Here is an 18,967-nt window from a genome sequence, read left to right as displayed (position 1 = left end):
TCGAGTACGTCAAGTGCCTCCAGGTTTTGCGTCTGTATCCCAGGCCAGTGTTAACTCTGCTCTCCCAGGCTGTTCTCTAGCTTCAGGCAATCCTCTGTCTCAGCATCCCAAGTGCTGTGATTGTAGGCATGGGCCACAACACGCGGCTGCGAGTTATGTTTTTGTGAGATTCGTATTTGAGCCTAGAAACAAGAGGCTACAATCCCCAGAAGCTCTGAGCGCCACAGGTGGGCCTCACAGCTAGGGCTGTTAGACAGAGAAACCCTGTCTCGGAAATATACAGACGAAGCGAAACAAAACAAAATTATGTAATTCTTCGGAACTGTTTTGTTGGGTTTTTTCTTTGTTTGATTTGGGTTGGTTTTGGAGACCATGTCTTTCTTCCACAATCGAGGCTGGCCTGGAGTTCACTGTAGGAGGAGTATGTAGTACAGGATGGTTTTGATCCTCCTGCCTCCACCTCCCTGGTACTGGGGTTACAGGTCCGTGCTATGGTGATTGGTTACGCTAGGGATGGAACCTGGGTAGCTAGGCGTACGCTACCAACCATGTTCCAACCCCATCTCCAGAGGCTGCCGGAGCAATTATAACCACGGAGACGGTGGATGCTGATGATGCCCCTGTGAGGCATTGGTGAACAGGATGGAAACGGCGATACTTATGCAGAGGTAGGAGATAAACTGATCCCTAAACTGCTCTCAAACATTCGGTGGGAAATGATGTGAAGCTCTGACCTCAGCCATCCCACAGTGCTCCGTGACTGACGTCCGCCCCATCCGCAGTTTTGTTTCTGTTCTATTTTATTATTTTATACATATTAAGTGTTTTGCCTGCAGAAGTCAAAAGAGAGAATGGGATTCCCCCATCTGAAGTTACTCGGGAGGCAGAGGCAGGTGGACCTCTGGGTTTGAGGCCGGCCTGGTCTACAGAGTGAGTTCCAAGACAGCCAGGGATACACAGAGAAACCATCTCAAACACAACAAAAGCAACAAAAAGTAAAAAAAATTTAAATGTTAAACTGAGAATTCCAACCACCAATTTAAGAGAGAAGATTTAAAGATATTAATTGGCTTTTAGTTGTAATTCAAAAATTCATTCTCAGTTATTGCTCAGCTGAGTTCTGATGAGCTCAGCAGCAAGTTCACAGAAAACAGCTGAAGTAAGAAGAAACAGAACTTGAAGGAGCTGATTCCAAGGCTCCTTTTGGCTGGGCTTGGCACACACCTCTAATCCCAACACTGGGGAGGCAGAGGCCTGTAGAACTCTGTGAGTCAAGGCTACGAGCTATTTGATACCCTGTCTACAAATAAACAAAAAAGCTGCTTTTGTTTGAGGTTTTCTTTTCTCACCCTCTCCTTGAATTTTGGAGACAGGGTTACTTTACTCTCTGTAGCCCTGGCTGTCCTGAAATTTCTGTCAATGAGGCTGGCCTTGAACTCAGGGATTCACCTGCTTCTGCCACCCCAGTTGCTGGGATTAAAGGTGTGCACCACCACTGCCTGGCTTCCTACAAAAATTTTAAGACTTATTTAGTTTTATTTTATTTGTATGGATGTGTTGCCTGTATGCCGCTGCATCATCTGCATGCAGTGCCCACAGAAGACAGAAGATATAGGAGCCCCTGGAACTGGAGTTGATGCTTGTGAGCCAGGATGTGGATACTTAGAAATCAAACCTGGGTCTTCTGTAAGAGGAGCCAGTGCTTTTAACCTCTGTGCCATCTCTCCATCTTCCCCCTCCCTTTTTAGGCAGAGTTTGATGTATCCTAGGCTAGCTTCAAACTCACCATGTAGTCAAGAAGGACCTTTAGCTTCTAATCTTGCCTCTACCTCCTAAATTCTGGGATTACAGGGGTAATCCCATCATGTAATCCCTAGTATCTGGCTTATGTGATACTAGGGATCAAACCCAGGGCTTCAAGCATTACAGGTAAGCACTGTGAACTGAACTACATCCCCAGTCTCCTACAAATTTCATCTAATACACCATTACTGCAGCCCTACTGTGTGCCCCGGGCAAAGCTACAATGTCAGCCCTGCTATGTCTGACTCCCAAACTTAGAGTGAAGAAAATACGTAGGACATTTCTACGTCAAATTCTCTGGCCTGAATTGTTGTGGAATATGATTTTAACTAGGCGAAGGTGTGTGACATTTGTTTATGCTACTGAATATTACTTTAACTATGTAACATTGTGGTACTTTTGTTTATGCTGCATTTGTTTAATTATATAAAGCTGTGTTGCATTTGTTTCACCTTGCCTGCCTAAGGCAACTGATTGGTCTAATAAAGAGCTGAACGGCCAATAGACAAAGAAAGGATAGGCAGGCCTAGCAGGGAGAGGAAATACATAGGAAGAGGAATAACTAGGAATGAGAAGAAGAGAGAGAAGGAAGAGAGATTGAGGGACTCACCTGGAGCCAGAAGCCAGGGGCCATCAGCTAACCAGACATAGAGACAGCAGGAAAGCACAAAAGGATAAAAAGCCCCGAGGCACAAGGCAGTGGTGGCACTAAAATGTGGTGGCTCACACCTTTAATCCCAGCACTCGGGAGATAGAGGCAGGTGGATCTCTGTGAGTTTGAGACCAGCCTGGTCTACGGGGTGAGTTCCAGGACAGCCAGGGTTACACAGAGAAACCCTGTATCAAAAAAAAAAAAACAAAAAAGAAAGAAAGAAAGAAAGAAAGAAAGAAAGAGAGAGAGAAAGAAAGAAAAAAGGAAAAAGTGGTGATGGTGTGCACTCTTAATTCCAGTAGAAAAAAATAGAACAAGGTGCATTTCTTGTCCTTAGGACTACACTGAGTCCTTGCTAAGCAGTGCTTCCTTGATTTATGAAAAGGGGTATTGGACCGGGATAATGATTCTCAGATTCCAAAGTGCACTTGGTCACCTAGAAGTCTGGCTTACCCTGCAGCTGGGTTTCAGTTAAATTTATAATACTTGCACTGGGTGGTGGCAGCACATGTCTTTAGTCTCAGCACTCAGGGGGCAGAGGCAGGCGAATCTCTGAGTCTGAAGCCAGTCTGGTCTGCAAAGCAAGTTCCTGAACAGCCTGGGCTGTTACACAGAGAAACCCTGTTTTGAAAAAAAAAAATATATTATACTTGCATACCATGTCCAAGTCCATAGATTGCATGTGTGTGTGAACAAATACGTGTGCTCACCATGTGTATGCAGACCAGAAAAGGACATTCAGTTCCCCGGAACTGGAGCTAAAGATGTTTGTAAACCACCCGATGCGGTTGCTAGAACACAAGTTGGTGGCTGAGACTTAACACGTGGTCTGACAAGGGGTGACTAATCCCCACGACGACGGTGTGTGCTCGGGGAGAACATACCCTGTCCTTACCGCAGCAGACTTTGTGAGTGCCTAAGCATTTGTTGGTTTGTTTCCTTTCTCCCCCAGGATGGGAATTGAGCCCCATGCCTGGCTAAGCGAGTGCCTCACGCTGACCTACATGCCTGCCCTTTGTCAGCACTTGGAATGACTTCAAAGTTGTGTGATTGTTGGCAAACTTAAATACGACGGGCTCTCCTCCAGACGAATTAAAGCAAGCATCTTGGGGCGGGGCCTAGCATGATTAAAGCTCCCCTCAGTAGTTCTGCATGCAGCAGGTGTCACCTAATCAGGGATACCCGTCTGGGTAGGAAGTGTTAATGAATACTTCCAAGGTCGGGGGCCTCCTACTCCAAAGGGCATCACAGAATCATTGCTTTCGAGACAGGAGTTAAGATGCCCGTAGGTTATTATGGGGATCCACAGAAGGGCAGAGCTAGTCACAAAACACACACGGTCCCTCTCCCAAATAAAAGAGCAACTCTCCGGGTGAGCCACGGGATTATGAATAGGGTAGGTAGACTCCATACCGGCTGGACCCACTGTGTGCTCAAAAGTGACTAATCTCAATAAGTTTACTTCAGACTCATCTAGCCGGGCAGTGGTGGCGCACACCTTTAATCCCGGCACTCGAGGAGGCAGAGGCAGGCGGATCTCTGTGAGTTTGAGGCCAGCCAGGACTCAAAAATGAGTTCTAGGACAGCTGGAGCTGTTACAGAGAAACCTTGTCTCAAAAAAAAGTCTCTATCTCATTCCCACCATATGTCTCTACCATACGTATGACACACACACGCTCAGTAGCTGGAGAGACGGCTCAATGGTTAAGAGCATTGGCTGCTGCTTTTCCAGAGGACCACAACTTAGAGGCTTACAGCCATCTGTAACTCAGGCCCGGGAGATCTGACACCCTCTTCTGGCCTCTAAGGGCACACACAGTGGAATACATGCATGCAAGCAAAACACCCATACATTTTTACACTGTAGAGAATGTGACAGCCCACCAGGCAGGGCAATAAATATGGTGTCATTCTTCCCTCGGAGTCCTTCCCACTCTTGGGACTTCTTCCTCACTTTTCTTTTCTTTTTTTTTTATAAAATATTTATTTATTTATTATGTATACAATATTCTGTCTGTGTGTATGTCTGCAGGCCAGAAGAGGGCACCAGACCTCTTTACAGATGATTGTGAGCCACCATGTGGTTGCCGGGAATTGAACTCAGGACCTTTGGAAGAGCAGGCAATGCTCTTAACCACTGAGCCATCTCTCCAGCCCCTTCCTCACTTTTCTTACATTAACCCTGTTCCTCCCTTGTCTAGGCTTCCCTGTTCAGAAGCCTCTGTCTTCAAGAGGCTCAGGTGACCGTTGATGGTCCAGGTCAAGCTCACCAGACTTAGGGAAAGGCTGCATTGCACTCATAAATCCCGTATCAGATTCGGTGATAGAGAATTTAGGTGTTGTATGAGTCTGTGCGGGCTCACGCTTGCCAAGTAAGGGTCAAACTGAAATAGAGAACAGTATTCACGAGCTTATTCCTGGTTCTGCAGAAGTTGCTCAATAATATGAAGGTATAAAAGAAATGGACACCCAAATGGTGCACACCTTTAATCCCAGTACTCTGAGGCGGAGGTGGGTGGATCTCTGAGTCTGAGGCTGGCTAGAGCTACATCAGGAGGCTGTCCCAAAAACAAGGAGTATATAAACCAGCAGACCAAATCCATTACTTGCCAGTCAAACAAGGCCCACCAAACCGTGAGTCTAAGCAATTGTGGATTTGTTGCTTAAACAAATTTTTAAACTGGAAGACTTTTTCATAAAATCCCGAGCTTCTGGTGCGGTGATACACTGTGTAGCAGTCTGGAGGCCCTTGGTCCTGTCCTAAACACCAACAAAGTGGGGAAGGAAGCGTGTGGTCTTCGGACCCCAGATAACTCACCAGCTGTGTGACCTCGTGCCTCAGTTTACCATTTATCTACACAAGGTGTCAAATGGCAGTGCTGGCTGGGAAAGGATGGTTTGAGGGTTGGTTTTTGTTGTTTGTTTGTTTTGGGTTGTGGAAAGTGTCACTGCCTTGAGACAGACTTTGCCCAGGCTGGCCTGGAACTGTGTAATCAGGGATGACTTTGAAGACCTAATCCTCTTGCCACCCTCTCCCAAGTGCTGGGCTTAGAGGCATGTGGCACCACACTATTACTGATTTGAGAACTGGAAAGTCAGGTCCTTGTCCATATTACCCTCTACCACTGAGCACAACTCCTATTCCGGATTATTTTAGCTGTTGGAGGCTTTCTGTGCTTTGCCGTGATCAACAACAGTACCTCAGAATTACCACTAGAGGGACTAAAACCAAGGAATTCGGCAAGCTCTGAGGCACAGGTCTGTACTAAGGCCTGCTCTTCTCCTTAACCCCGCCCCCTTTTCTTATTTATATATATATATTTATATATATATTGAGACAGGGGCTCACCATGTACCCCATCTGACACTCTGACTCTTTCTCAAAAACAAACAGAAAGTAAGATTTGTTAGCAGGGCATCGCTGTGCCTGTTCGTAAGCCTGGCACGCAGGCGCAGAAGCAAGAGGACGAGAGTGTGGTCCTGTGGTCAAGGCACGCCTGAGCTACATTGCAAGACATTGTTTATGAAGCAAAGAAAAAGGCTGATGAGACGGTCCAGCCAGCAAAGGTGCTTGCAGCCCGGTAACAAATCTTGGGGGCGGGGGTATGACTGTTTCTCTCAAGGTGCATGAGTCCGGGGATACACCTTTGTGCTTGTGGAAGTCAAAGGATAACGTGCAGCGCTGGTTCCCGCCTTCCTCTGTGCGGGCTCCAGGCTTAGAACGTGGGTCTCAGGCTTGTCAGCCCACACTCAGAGTTTTTTGCTTTTGTTTTATTCTTTTAGGTGGTTTTTGTTTGTTTGTTTGATCGACTGACTTTTAATGTATTTGGGTGCTTTGCCCGCATGTATGCTATGTACCATGTACATGCCTGCTATCTGTGGAGACCAGAAGAGGGCAATCAGATCCTCTGGAACTGGACTTACAGATGATTGCGAACCGCTAAGTAGGTGCTGGGGATTGAACCCTTGAACCTGAGTCCTCTGGAAGAGCAGGTGGTGCTCCTAACTGTTGAGCCACCTCTTCAAGACAGGGTCTCACACTATAAGCCAGTGTAGTTGGGGACTCTAGGTAATTTCAATGTTTTTCTTTTTTTTTTAACTCACTGCGCATGTGTGTGCGTGCATGTATGTGAGATCTGTATGGGTGTGAGATCTGTGTGTGTGTGTGAGATCTGTGTGAGTGTGCGTGCATGTGTGAGATCTGTGTGTGAGTATGCGTGTGTGAGATCTGTGTGAGTATGTATGTGTGAGATCTGTGTGGGTGTGCATGTGTGTGTGAGATCTGTGTGAGTGTGCATGTGTGTGTGATCTGTGTGAGTGTACGTGTGTGTGCATGCGTGCGTGTGTGTGAGATCTGTGTGTGAGTGTACCACATTGCCCATGTGGAGATCAGAAGACTGTAAACAGAGACTGCTTATTCGTTTGCTAGCTGCCCATACCCAAATAATCACACAGAAACTATATTAATTACAACACTGTTTGGCCTATTAGCTCAAGCTTCTTATTAACTAACTCTTATATTTTAAATTAACCCATTTCTATTATTTTGTATTTTGCAAGGCTCATGATTTGTTATCTCTTGCTTCTTGGGCAGCTTCTTGACTCCTCCCACTGTCTCTCTATAGCCCTCTCAGCCTGGCTATATTCTACCCTGCCATAGGTCAAAGCAGCTTTATTCATTAACCAAGAAAAGCAACACATATACAGAAGGACATTCCATGTTAGAAGACAATTTGAAGAAATCAGTTCTTTCCTTTAACTATGTCAGACCCTTATTAGTTTTTTGTCCAGGGTAGTTTTACATCAGCTTGACACAAGCTAGAATCATTAGAGAGGACTGTACCCCCTATTGAGAAAATGCCTCCGTAAGACTGGGCTATAGGCAAACCTGTGGGGCGTTATCCTAATTAGTGATTGATGTGTGTGGGCTCATCCCATTGTGGGGGGGGGGCACCATTGGGCAGATTGTGGGTTCTAAGAAAGCAAGCTGAGCAAGCCATGGGGAGCAAACCAGTAAGCAGCTCCCCTCCATGGCCTCTGCAATAGCTCCTATCCCCTGAGTTCCTGTCCTGGCTTCCTACAGTGTGGAGGTGTGAGCCAAATAAACCCTTCCCTCCCCAACCTGCGCTTTGGTCATGGTGTTTCCTTTGCCACAGTAATAGAAACCCTGACTGAGGCAGCCGTCATGGCGAGTGTTTTACACACCGAGTCCTTCCACTCAGCCTTCAGCACTCTTTCCATGCTGTTGTCTCAGTTGAAAATCTGGGGGATCTGTAATCACAGCATTGTCAAAGCTCGAGGCTGAGGCTGGAAGATCTCAGTGGGGCTGGAGAGGTGGCTCAGCACCTAAGAGCATGCACTGTTCTTACAAAGGACCTGAGTTTGGCTCCCAGCAACTACATCAGGCTACTCACAACCTTCTGTAATACCGGGTCAAGGCTTCTACCAACACCTACAACAAACACACATACACACACATATACACAACTTTTTTTTTTTTAAATTGAGATGGTCTCACTTTGTATCCCTGAATGGCGTGGATTTTGTTTGTTTGTTTTCAAGATAGGGTTTCTTTGTGTAACCTCTCTGGCTGTCCTGAAACTCAGTTTGAAGATCTGCCTGCCTTTTCCTCCCAAGTGCTGGGACCGAAGGCATACACAATAACTGCCCATATTTTCCTTATCTTATGTGCATTGGTGTTTTCCCTGCATGTATATCTGTGTGAGGGTGTTGATCCCCTGAAACCGGAGTTACAGACAGTTGTGAGCTGTCATGTGGGAGTTGGGATTTGAACCTTTGGAAGAACAGCTAGTATTCTTTCTTCACCACTGAGCCATCTCTCCAGCCCCCAGTATTATTTCTTGCCTTCCTCTTGTTGTGGGGTTTCCGCCAGAGAAGACTGCTCATACACGGGGTTAAGTCAATAGGAAGTCTTGTTAGCCAGCTGGTGACTGTATTGGGTGTCCAGGGAGTTCTCAGGGTAAACTTCCAAAGACGATAAAACATATTCAATTTAACAAGAACAGCTAGCCAGAATCAGAACTACAGAAGTTAAAAAGCAAGGTTGAAGCACAATTAATAAAATCTCAGAGACAGGGGCTGGGGAGGTGGCTCAGCGGTTAAGAGCATTGCCTGCTCTTCCAAAGGTCCTGAGTTCAATTCCCAGCAACCACATGGTGGCTCACAACCATCTGTAATGAGGTCTGGTGCCCTCTTCTGGCCTGCAGGCATACACATAGAATATTGTATACATAATAAATAAATAAATATTAAAAAAACCTCAGAGACAGATATTGGAGTTCAACCTGAAGACCAGAAAAGCAAAGCAGGCAGCCACTGGCTCTTACCTCGACCTCCGTCTGAAAATGGTGATGCTGCCTCCAGGAAGCCTCAGAATGAGACCGAGAGTTTGTCTCCTCCCTTTTTTTTATAATCCTCTCTAGTTCTGGGATTAAGGGTGTGCACCACCACTGCCTAATTTCTATGGCAAACTAGTATAGCTACTAAAATTAAAGTTGTGTATCATTGCTGCCTGGCCTGTAAGGCTGGCCAGTGTTACTGTTTACTTCTCTGATCCTCAGGCAAGCTTTATTAAAATCCAATGAAATGCCACTATGCAAGGTTAATACATTAGAGATTTTCCCAGAACTATGGACCTTTGTTGGATTAGATCTTCGTTTTGTTTGTTTGTTTGTTTGTTTTTTCATTTTGGCAGGTAATACTGTCATCTATGTGCTATGGTGGTTTTGTTTAGTTTTTTATTGTTTATTTGAGCTATATATTTTCCCCACTCCCTTTCCTTCCCTCCCCTCTCCCCATCCACCATTCCCCTTGCACCCCAACACTTCTAGTTTACTCAGGAGATCTTCTCTTTTTCTCCTTACTAGGTGGATCCATGTATATCTTTGTTGTCTAGGTTCTCTGGGGTTGTGGACTGTAGGCTTGTTATCCTTTGCTTTATATCTAATATCCACTTATGAGTGAGTACATATGATATTTGTCTTCTTGGGTCTGTGTTACCCTCACTCAATATTTTTTCCTAGTTCCATTCATTTGCCTGCAAACTTCAAGATGTTATTATTTTTTTACCATCGAGTAATACTCCATTGTGTAAATGTACCACATTTTCTTATCCATTTTTTAGTTGAGGGGCATCTAGATTGTTTCCAGGTTCTGGATATTATGACTAATGTTGCTATGAACATAGTTGAGCAAATGTCCTTGTGGTATGATTGAGCATCTTTGGGTATATGCCCAAAAGCGGTATTGTTGAGTCTTGTAGATTGACTCCTAATTTTCTGAGAAACCACCATACTGATTTCCAAAGTGGTTGTACAAGTTTGCATTCCCACCAGCAATAGAGCAGTGTTCTCCTTATCCCACATCCTCTTCAGCATAAACTGTCGTCAGTGATTTTTGTTTGTTTGTTTGTTTTTATCTTGGCCATTTTTTTCTTTCTTTTTTTTTTTTTTGGTTTATTTGAGACAGGGTTTCTCTGTACAGCTTTGGTGCCTGTCCTAGAACTCACTCTTATAGACCAGGCTGGCCTCAGACTCACAGAGATCCGCCTGCCTCTGCCTCCCAACTGCTGGGATTAAAGGCGTGCGCCACCACCCGCCAGCCTATCTTGCCATTCTTACAGGTGTAAGATGGACTCTCAGAGTTGTTTTGGTTTGCATTTCTCTGGTGGCTAAGGATGATGAACATTTCCTTAAGTGTCTTTGGCATTTGAGATTCCTCTGTTGAGAGTTCTTCTGTTTAGGTCTGTACCCCCACTTTTTATTAGGTTATTTGTTCTTTTGATGACCAATTTCTTAAGTTCTTTGTATATTTTGGAGATCAGATGTAGTGATGTGCTGCGGGCTGGCCTTCTTTCATCCTGCCTGGCTCTAGCACGGCTAGCTTAACACGCGAAATAACAACACACAAATTGTATTCTTTTAAATACTGCCTGGCCCATTATTTTCAGCCTCTTACTCACATCTTGACTAACCCATATCTAATAATCTGTGTAGCACCACAAAGTGGTTTCTTACCGGGAGAAGATTCAGCATGTCTGAACGGCTGGCTCATCGCATCTCTCTCCCTGAGCAGAGGCATGGCAGTCTGTCTAACTTAGGAGAGGCGTAGCATGACTGAGCCATCTACCTCACTTCCTTCTTCCTGTTCTGTCTACTCTGCCCACCTAAGGGCTGGCCAATCAAATGGGCCAGGCAGTTTCTTTATTAGCCAATGAGAGTCCTCCATCATTTCCCCTTTTTCTGTTTAAACAAAAAAGAAAGGCTTTAACTTTAACATAGTAAAATTACATATAACAAACAGTTATCAAGTAAGAATTACAGTTACAATATTTATACCTACTTTATCTTTTATCATAACTAAGGAAAACTATAACTATCTATTCTTCAACTCCATCAAAGACTCCAGAAGGATATAATATTACCTAAGTAAACAAGAAATAAGCAACTTCCAAACTCTAGAAATGACAGACACCTCGCTGCCTGGACAGTCACCCAAAGTCCTTTTGTACTGTTGGGGCATCCATCTTCGGCCTACAGACCCATAGTTTCCAGGAGACATTTCCATGATGCAGGAAATTTCAAAGGCAGTTCAGTCAGTAATCTGCTGTGTCCTGCAGAATGTCTTGGAGACTCTTTCATGAATCAGGAACCCTGAAAGATCATCTCACCTATAGGCAAGTTCAGCAGTCCTCTCTCTTAGGGTTCTCTGTGTCCAGTCTATGCATCAGTCCAGGCAAGAGCAGTTTTCTTGCCCCAAATGGCTATCAAACTCCATAAGGAGCCTCTTCGATGCCCATTTTCCTCTTGAAGTAGCTAGTGCTGCCAGCAGATATGTCTCATTGTCATGAAAAGCCTTAAATTATTAAAATGGTTTAAGTGGAATATTCTGTAGTCTTTGAAAGATATTAGGAATGCCTATCTAATTAAAATATATCTCTATATATCTAGAAAATCTAACTAACATGACTATAAGCTTACTATTATCGACGATTATCCATTAACAACCTATATTTCCTAATTATACATTACATTTTTAAAGAACTACACAATCACAATACCTTAATCAAGATCAGAAATACATATAACAAGATTGACCTTAATATCATTAACCAAGATTCACAACAATCCAACTTATTTATATCTATATCATCTCCCCCTTTAAATGTAAAAGAACATTTATAACAATATTTGGGAATATGGGCGCAGTTATTTCTCTCCAAACTGCTTCCTGCTGAATGGGGGCACTGTTAATCCGATCTTCTATGGTGTAAGCTGTGTGGCCATGTTCATCTCAGTCCATCAGTTGCGTAAAGTAATTTTTTGGTGTTCACAGCAACCCTTCAGGAGGGCGTGGTCTATCATACCATATTGGGATATAAGCAATCCACACGGTCTCATTTTCTGTAAAAACAAAAGAAACTCCTTTCCAAAGCATCATGTCCTTAGATCCAAATTGTAAAGTCGAGGTATTTTCAAAATATCTATTCTGGAATAGTTTAGCAGCATTTGTAAAACAATATCTTTTAGCATCTGTTGCTCCTTCCTCAGCATTCAAACAATCCAAAGAGAGCATAATAGCATACAGTATCAAGGTTCTCCATATATTTTCCATCTTTGTGCAGCTTTGTTTTAACCTCTATTTTATTTATTTTTACTTTTACTTTTGAGACAGGTTCTCTGTATATCTTGTCCTAGAATAACTCTGTAGACCAGGCTGTCCTTGAACTCACAGAGATCTGTCCTGTCTCTGCCATCCCCGGCATTGGGATTAAAGGCGTGTGCTACCCACACCTTGAAGTCACAGAGGTCAATCTCTGTCTCCCAAGTGTTGGGATTAAAGGTGTGTACTATCACAACAAACTACTTTCTTTCTTCCTTTTTTACCCTAAGAACTTTAACCTTCAGCATGCATATATTTTTAACACAGTGTAAATCATTTAGAAGTTTTCTTTGTTTTTCAATCTCTCTTTACTGTATCTCTCTTTTTCTGACCATATGAGCCTTAAATTACTGAGCAATATGAGTAGAATTCAAGCCGCAGCTTTGCCCGGCTAGATCCAGCCCATTCCTTAGCTTTCCAACCTCATGGCAAGAGGTAACGACTGTAGCCATTTTTATTGCCACAACTCTATGGCGTTTCAAGGTCCCTGCCAGCAAGCAAGCTGCAACAGTGTTAAACAACAATCAAAAGCTCCATAGTCAGGATTGCCTGCTTGAAAGAGTCAGAGTTTGCCCTGGCAGGATGGCCCAGAAAGCTGGCATTTTAAAACGACACAGCTTTTTTCCTGCTACGGCTGAAAACCGAAAAGCATGCAGTTAATTTTCATCAACAGCATTTAAGTGTTCGTAGCAGGACCCTCTTAAAAGAGCTGCAGGGTTTGCAGCTGAAGCTGAGTCAGGAAGCTCTCTTAGATGAGAGTGCTTGCTTGCCAGACCCCGAAAAATAGAGCTTTACTCTATTCTTTCCCAAGCTTTCCTCAAGCTTCTGCGGATTCGGTTATCCACGTGGGCGCCATTCTGTAGTGAAGAGCTGCAGGCGGCTTCCCGCCGCCCTGCTCTCGGCCACCGGCTAGCTTTTACACCCGAAATAACAACACACAAATTGTATTCTTTTAAATACTACTGCCTGGCCCATTATTTTCAGCCTCTTACTCACATCTTGACTAACCCATATCTAATAATCTGTGTAGTACCACAAAGTGGTTTCTTACCGTAAAGATCCAGCATGTCTGAACAGCTGGCTCCATCGCATCTCTCTCCCTGAGCAGAGGCATGGCAGTCTTACTAACTTAGGAGAGGAATAGCATCTGACTGAGCCATCTACCTCACTTCCTTCTTCCTGTCTGTCTACTCCGCCACCTAAGGGCTGGCAATCAAATGGGCCAGGCAATTTCTTTATAGCCAATGAGAGTCCTCCTCATCAGATCTCTGTCTCATGTGGTTTTAGTGAAGATCTTTTTCCATTCTGTAGGCTGCCTTTTTGTCTTGTTGACCATGTCCTTGCTTTATAGAAACTTCTCAGTTTCAGGAGGTCCCATTTATTATTGTTGTTCTGAGTGTCTGTGCTACTGGGGTTATATTTAGGAAGTGGTCTCCTGTGCCAATGTATCAAGGCAACTTCCCACTTTCTCTTCTATGATGTCAGTGTTGCTGGTTTTATGTTGAGTTCTTTGATCCATTTGGACTTGAGTTTTGTGCATGGTGAGAGATATGGATCTATTGCATTATTCTACATGTTGACATCACTTTTAACATTTGTTAAATATGCTTTCTTTTTTCCATTTTATAAATTTTAGCTTCTTTGTCAAAAATCGGTGGTCATAGGTCTGTGGATTAATACCTAAGTCTTCGATTCAATTTCATTGGTCCTCTGTCTGTTTTTATGTCAATACTAAGCTGTTTCAGTACTGTAGCTCTGTAGTAGAGTTTGAAGTCAGGGATTGTGATGCCTCCAGAAGTTCCTTTAATTGTACAGGACTGTTTTGGCTATCCTGGATTTTTTATTTTTTTCATATGAAATGAGTTTTGTTCTTTTGAGGTCTGTAAAGATTTTGCTGGGATATTGATAGGTATTACATTGAATCTGTAAATTGCTTTTAGTAAAGTTGCCATTTTTTACTATGTTAATCTTACCTATCTAAGAGCATGAGAGGTCTTTCCATTTCTGGTGTCTTCTTAGATTTCTTTCTTCAAAGATTTAAAGTTCTTGCCATACAAGTCCTTTACTTGTTTGGTTAGAGTTACCCAAGATATTTTATGTTATTTGTGGCTATTGTAAAGAGGTGATGTTTCTCTGATTTTTTTTCTCAGCCTATTTATCATCTGTATAAAGAAGGGCTACTGATTTTTTTGAGTATCTTGTATCCTGCTACATTACTGAAAGTGTTTATGAGTTGTTGAAGTTCCCTGGTAGAATTTTTGGGGTCACTTATGTATACTATCATATCATCATCAAATAGTGAAAGTTTGACTTCTTTTTTTCCAATTTATATCCCCTGATCTCCTTTTACTGTCTAATATCTCTAGCTAGTACTTCAAGTACTAAATTGAATAGATATGGAGAGAGGACAGCCTTATCTTATTCCTGATTTCAGCTGGATTGCTTGAGTTCTCTCCATTTAGTTTAATGTTGACTGTTGGCTTGCTGTATATTGCCTTTATTATGTTTAGGTAACTTCCTTGTATCCCTGCTCTCCCAAGACCTTTTATCATGAAGGAGTGCTGAAATTTGCCAAAGGCTTTTCAGCATTTAATGAGATGATCGTGTGGATTTTTTTCTTTCAATTTGTTTATATGGTGGATTACATTGGATAGATTTTTGGATTTTCATATGTTACCATCCCTGATACTCTTTGATGAAGCTTACTTGGTCATGGTGGATGATTTTTTTTGTTTTGTTTTGTTTTTGAGACAAGGTTTCTCTGTAGCTTTGAAGCCCTGTTCTGGAACTAGCTCTTGTAGACCAGGCTGGCCTCAAACTCATAGAGATCTGCCTGCCTCTGCCTCCCAAGGTACTGGGATTAAAGGCAGCATAACCACTGCCTGGAGGTACCAGAGTTTTTCTGATGTATTCTTGGAATCAGTTTTGCCAGTATTTTATTGAGTATTTTTTTTTAATCATGTTCATTAGTGAGATTGTCTGTAATTCTCTTTCTTAGTAATGTCTCTGGATTTCCTCCTGTGTCTGTTGTTATGTCCCCTTTTTTCATTTCTGATTTTGTTAATTTTGATATGTTCTCTCTGCCTTTTCTTAGTTTGAATAAAGGTGTGTCTATTTTTGTTGATTTTTCTCAAAGAACCAACTCTTTGTCTTATTGATTTTTTTGTGTTGTTTCTTTGTTTCTATTTTGTTGATTTCAGCTCTCAGTTTGATTATTTCCTGACCTATAATCCTTACTGGGTGAGTTTGCCTTTTTTTTTTTTTTTTTTTTTTTTTTTTTTTTTGTATTTTGAAACAGGGTTTCTCTGTAGCTTTGGTGTCTGTCCTAGAACTAAGCTCTTTTAGGCCAGGCTGGCCCTCGAACTTACAAAAGATCCACCTGCCTCTGGCCTCCTGAGTGCTGGGATTAAAGGTGTGCACCACCACTGCCCAGCTTCTTATTAACTCTTATAACTTATATTAGCCCATAATTCTTGTCTGTGTTAGCCACGTGGCTTGGTACCTTTTCAGCGAGGCAGTCACATCTTGCTTGCTCTCTGTCTGGGTGACAACTGCATTTTTTTCTTCCCAGAATTCCCTTGTTCTCCTTGCCCCAACTCTTCTTCCTGCCTGGTTGCCCAGCCTATACTCCCTGCCTGACTACTGGCCAATCAGAAGTTTATTTTGCTGTGGGACAATGGTCTGTACCCTGTCACTTGTATTAATTATAAACGGATTGTCCAGGATTTCAGGCTTCTTACATTTGTATTTTAAATAATATATTTGTATCCTTTTGGTTATGTTTGCTTCTGCAATTCCTGATTGTTTACCTCAGAGTTTCTCATCTCCATATTTCCCTAAGTTTGTATTTTCTTTATTGCTTCTATTTCAGTTTTCAAGTCTTGAACCATTTTTTTAAATTTTTTATGATTTATTTATCTTTATTTTTATGTGCATTGGTGTGAAGGTGTCAGATCCCCGTACCTGGATTTTTCAGATAGTTGTGTGCTGCCATGTGGGTACTGGGAATGACACTGGGTCCTCTGGAAGAGCATCAGTGCTCTTAACCACTAGAGCCATTTCTCCAGCCCCTTGAACCATTTTTTTCACCTGTTTGATTGCTTTTCTTCTTGGTTTTCTTTAAGGATTTGTTGATTTCTTCCAATTTTTTGTTTTTCCTCTAGTTTTTTAAGGGGAATTTTTCATTTCCTCTTTAAGAACATCAATAATCTTCATAAGTTTATTTAAGGTCGTTTTCTCCTTCTGATTCATCTGTGTTGGTATGTTCACGTTTTGCTGATGTAGAACTGTTTCTGGTGGTGCTGTATTGTTCTTTATTGTTGTTGAGTGTATTCTCACCCTATTGGTGTACCCATCTCTTTCTCCAGTCAGAACAGGTGAGCCTATGTTTTATGGGGGGGGGTCCCTTTTTCCTCCAGTTGGTGTAGTTGGGGGCTGTGGCTCCATTGAATGCTCCTTTCACGTGTAAGCAGGGCAGAGCCTTCTGTAACGATCCCTCCAGTTGCCTATGGGCCCAAGGCACAGATGCTTGCTCCTCTAGGTGCAGGCGTGGCTATAGCTGAGTCTTATTATTTTAATACAATGCTGATTGGTCAATAGCCAGGCAGGAAGTAATGGTGGGGCAACGAGAACAGGAGAATTCTGGGAAGAGGAAAGGCTCAGTCTGCAGTCATCACCCAGACACAGAGGAACCAAGATGAGAACGCCTCCCTGATAAAGGTACCAAGCCATGTGGCTAACATAGACAAGAATAATGGCTTAATGTACCAGGTAAGAGTTAGTTAGTAAGAAAGTCTGAGCTAATAGGCCAACCAGTACATAATTAATGTAAGCCTCTGTGTGTTTCTTTGGGACTGAACGGCTATGGGACGGGGGTGGGGGGTGGATGACGATAGAAAACCTCAGTCAACAGGGATGGGCTAGACACACAGCTCAGTGCTTCAGATTCTGAACTGCTCTTTCTGAGGATTTATGTCAGGTGGCCCACGATAGCAAGCCACTCCCATTCCAGGATGTTTGACACCCACTTCTGGATTCCAAGCGTCCCTGCACTCATATGCAGATCCACACATGGACATGAATACAAGCACACACTTAAAAATACATCTTAATCTGGACATAGTTGTTCACACCTTTAATCCCAGCACTCAGGAGGCAGAGGCAGGTGGATCTATGAGCTTGAGGTCACCCTAGTCTACAGAATAAGTTCCAGGACAACCAGGGATCCACAGAAAAAAAACTGTCTCAAAACCTGCACCCCCCCACAATGAAAAAGAACCATGGGTTTCCTGATGGAGGACTCTCATTGGTTAATAAAGAAACTGCCTTGGCTTTTTGATAGGGCAGGATTTAGATAGGTGGAGTAGACAGAACAGAATGCTGGGAAGAAGGGAAGTTAGGCAGATGCCATGCCTCTCCTCTCTGAGACAGACATCATGGAGCCAGCTGCCAGGTCAGACACGCTGAATCTTTCCCGGTAAGCCACCACCTTGTGGTGCTACACACATTACTAAATATGGGTTAAAGCAAGATGTGAGAATTAGCTAATAAGAGGCTGAAACTAATGGGCCAGGCAGTGTTTAAATAAATACAGTTTTTGTGTTTTTATTTCGGGTGTAAAGCTAGCCGTGCAGGAGCTGGGTGGGACAAAAAGCAGGCCTGCTCGCCTCATCACTACAGAATGGCGCCCACGTGGATAACTGAATCCACAGAAAGCCTAAGAAAGCTTGGGAAAGAATAGAGTAAAGCATGTTTTCTTGGTAGCAGCAATTTCCTGGGTCTGCTCTGCTTGCTAGAGGCAAGCAAGCGCTCTCATCTAAGAGAGGCTTCCTGACTCAGCTTTAGCTGCAAAACCCTGCAGCTCTTTTAAGAGGTCCTGCCACTAAACACTTAAATGGTGCTGATGAAAAGCTGAATGCATGTTTTTCGGTTTTCAGCCGTAGCAGGAAAAAAGCTGTGCTGTTTTAAAATGCTGGCTTTCTGGGCTGTCCTGCCAGGGCAAACTCTGACTCTTTCAGGCAGGCGGTCCGACTGAGACTGACTGTGGTCTCTGAGCAGAATGCTGCAGCTTGCTTGCTGGCAACTACCTTGAAATGCCATAGAATTGTGGCAATAAAAATGGCTACAGCCGGTACCTCTGCCATAATGCTGGAAAGCTAAGGAATGGGCTGGATCCAGCCGCCAAAGTCACGGCTTTAGTCCTATTGATATTGTTTGGTAAATTAAAGACTCATGTGGTCACAAAAAGAGAGATATACATTAAAAGATTCAAAGTCGAAGAAAACGTCTAAATGGTTTACAGTGTGTTAAAAATATATACAGGCTAAAGGTTAAAGTTCTTAAAAGTAAAAAAAAGAAAAAAGAAAAGTTGGCTGTGGTGGTACAGACCTTTAATCCCTATGCCTGGGAGGCAGAGACAGACAGATCTCTGTGAGTTCAAGGACAGCCTGGTCAACAGAGTTATTCCAGGACAAAGATATACAGAGAGCCTATCTCAAAAAATAAAAGTTAAAAATAAAAGAAATAGAGGTTAAAATAAAGCCACACAAAGATGGAAAATACACAGAGAATCTTTTTAGAAGTTCTTTTATCGTACAGGATTGTTTTGGCTATCCTGGGTTTTTGCTTTTCCATATGAAGTTGAGTACCATTCTTTCGAGATCTTTGAAGAATTTTGCTGGGCATTGTGTTGAAATGGCTCAAACTCTTATTCTTAGTTTACAAGGCTCTTGCCAGAATCCGTCTGCTGTGGTTGGAAAACTCAGGTTCCAGACACCTGCTCTGGAATGCCATGGAGCCCCCTGCAGTTCTGTATAATTCGGGCCTCTCAGA

General features: G+C 43.1%; 1 protein-coding gene across 2 annotated transcripts in view; it reads left to right on the top strand.

Annotated features, from left to right (window-relative positions):
- The window catches only part of Sirt1 (sirtuin 1), a 54,392-nt gene continuing 35,425 nt past the window's right edge, over nt 1–18,967 (top strand). Inside the window, exons 1-2 of one of the 2 annotated variants that reach the window (XM_038341222.1) lie at nt 1–227; nt 570–668. The gene's annotated coding sequence lies outside the window, so the exon portion shown is untranslated. Of the gene's footprint in view, nt 669–18,967 lie in introns of both variants that reach the window. The other variant, XM_038341221.1, reaches the window with a different exon arrangement.

Source organism: Arvicola amphibius, chromosome 9 (genome assembly GCF_903992535.2).
Source record: "Arvicola amphibius chromosome 9, mArvAmp1.2, whole genome shotgun sequence".
Lineage (NCBI taxonomy): Eukaryota > Metazoa > Chordata > Mammalia > Rodentia > Cricetidae > Arvicola > Arvicola amphibius.
Note: the sequence above shows the minus strand (reverse complement) of the source record. Positions and strands in the feature narration are given on the sequence as shown.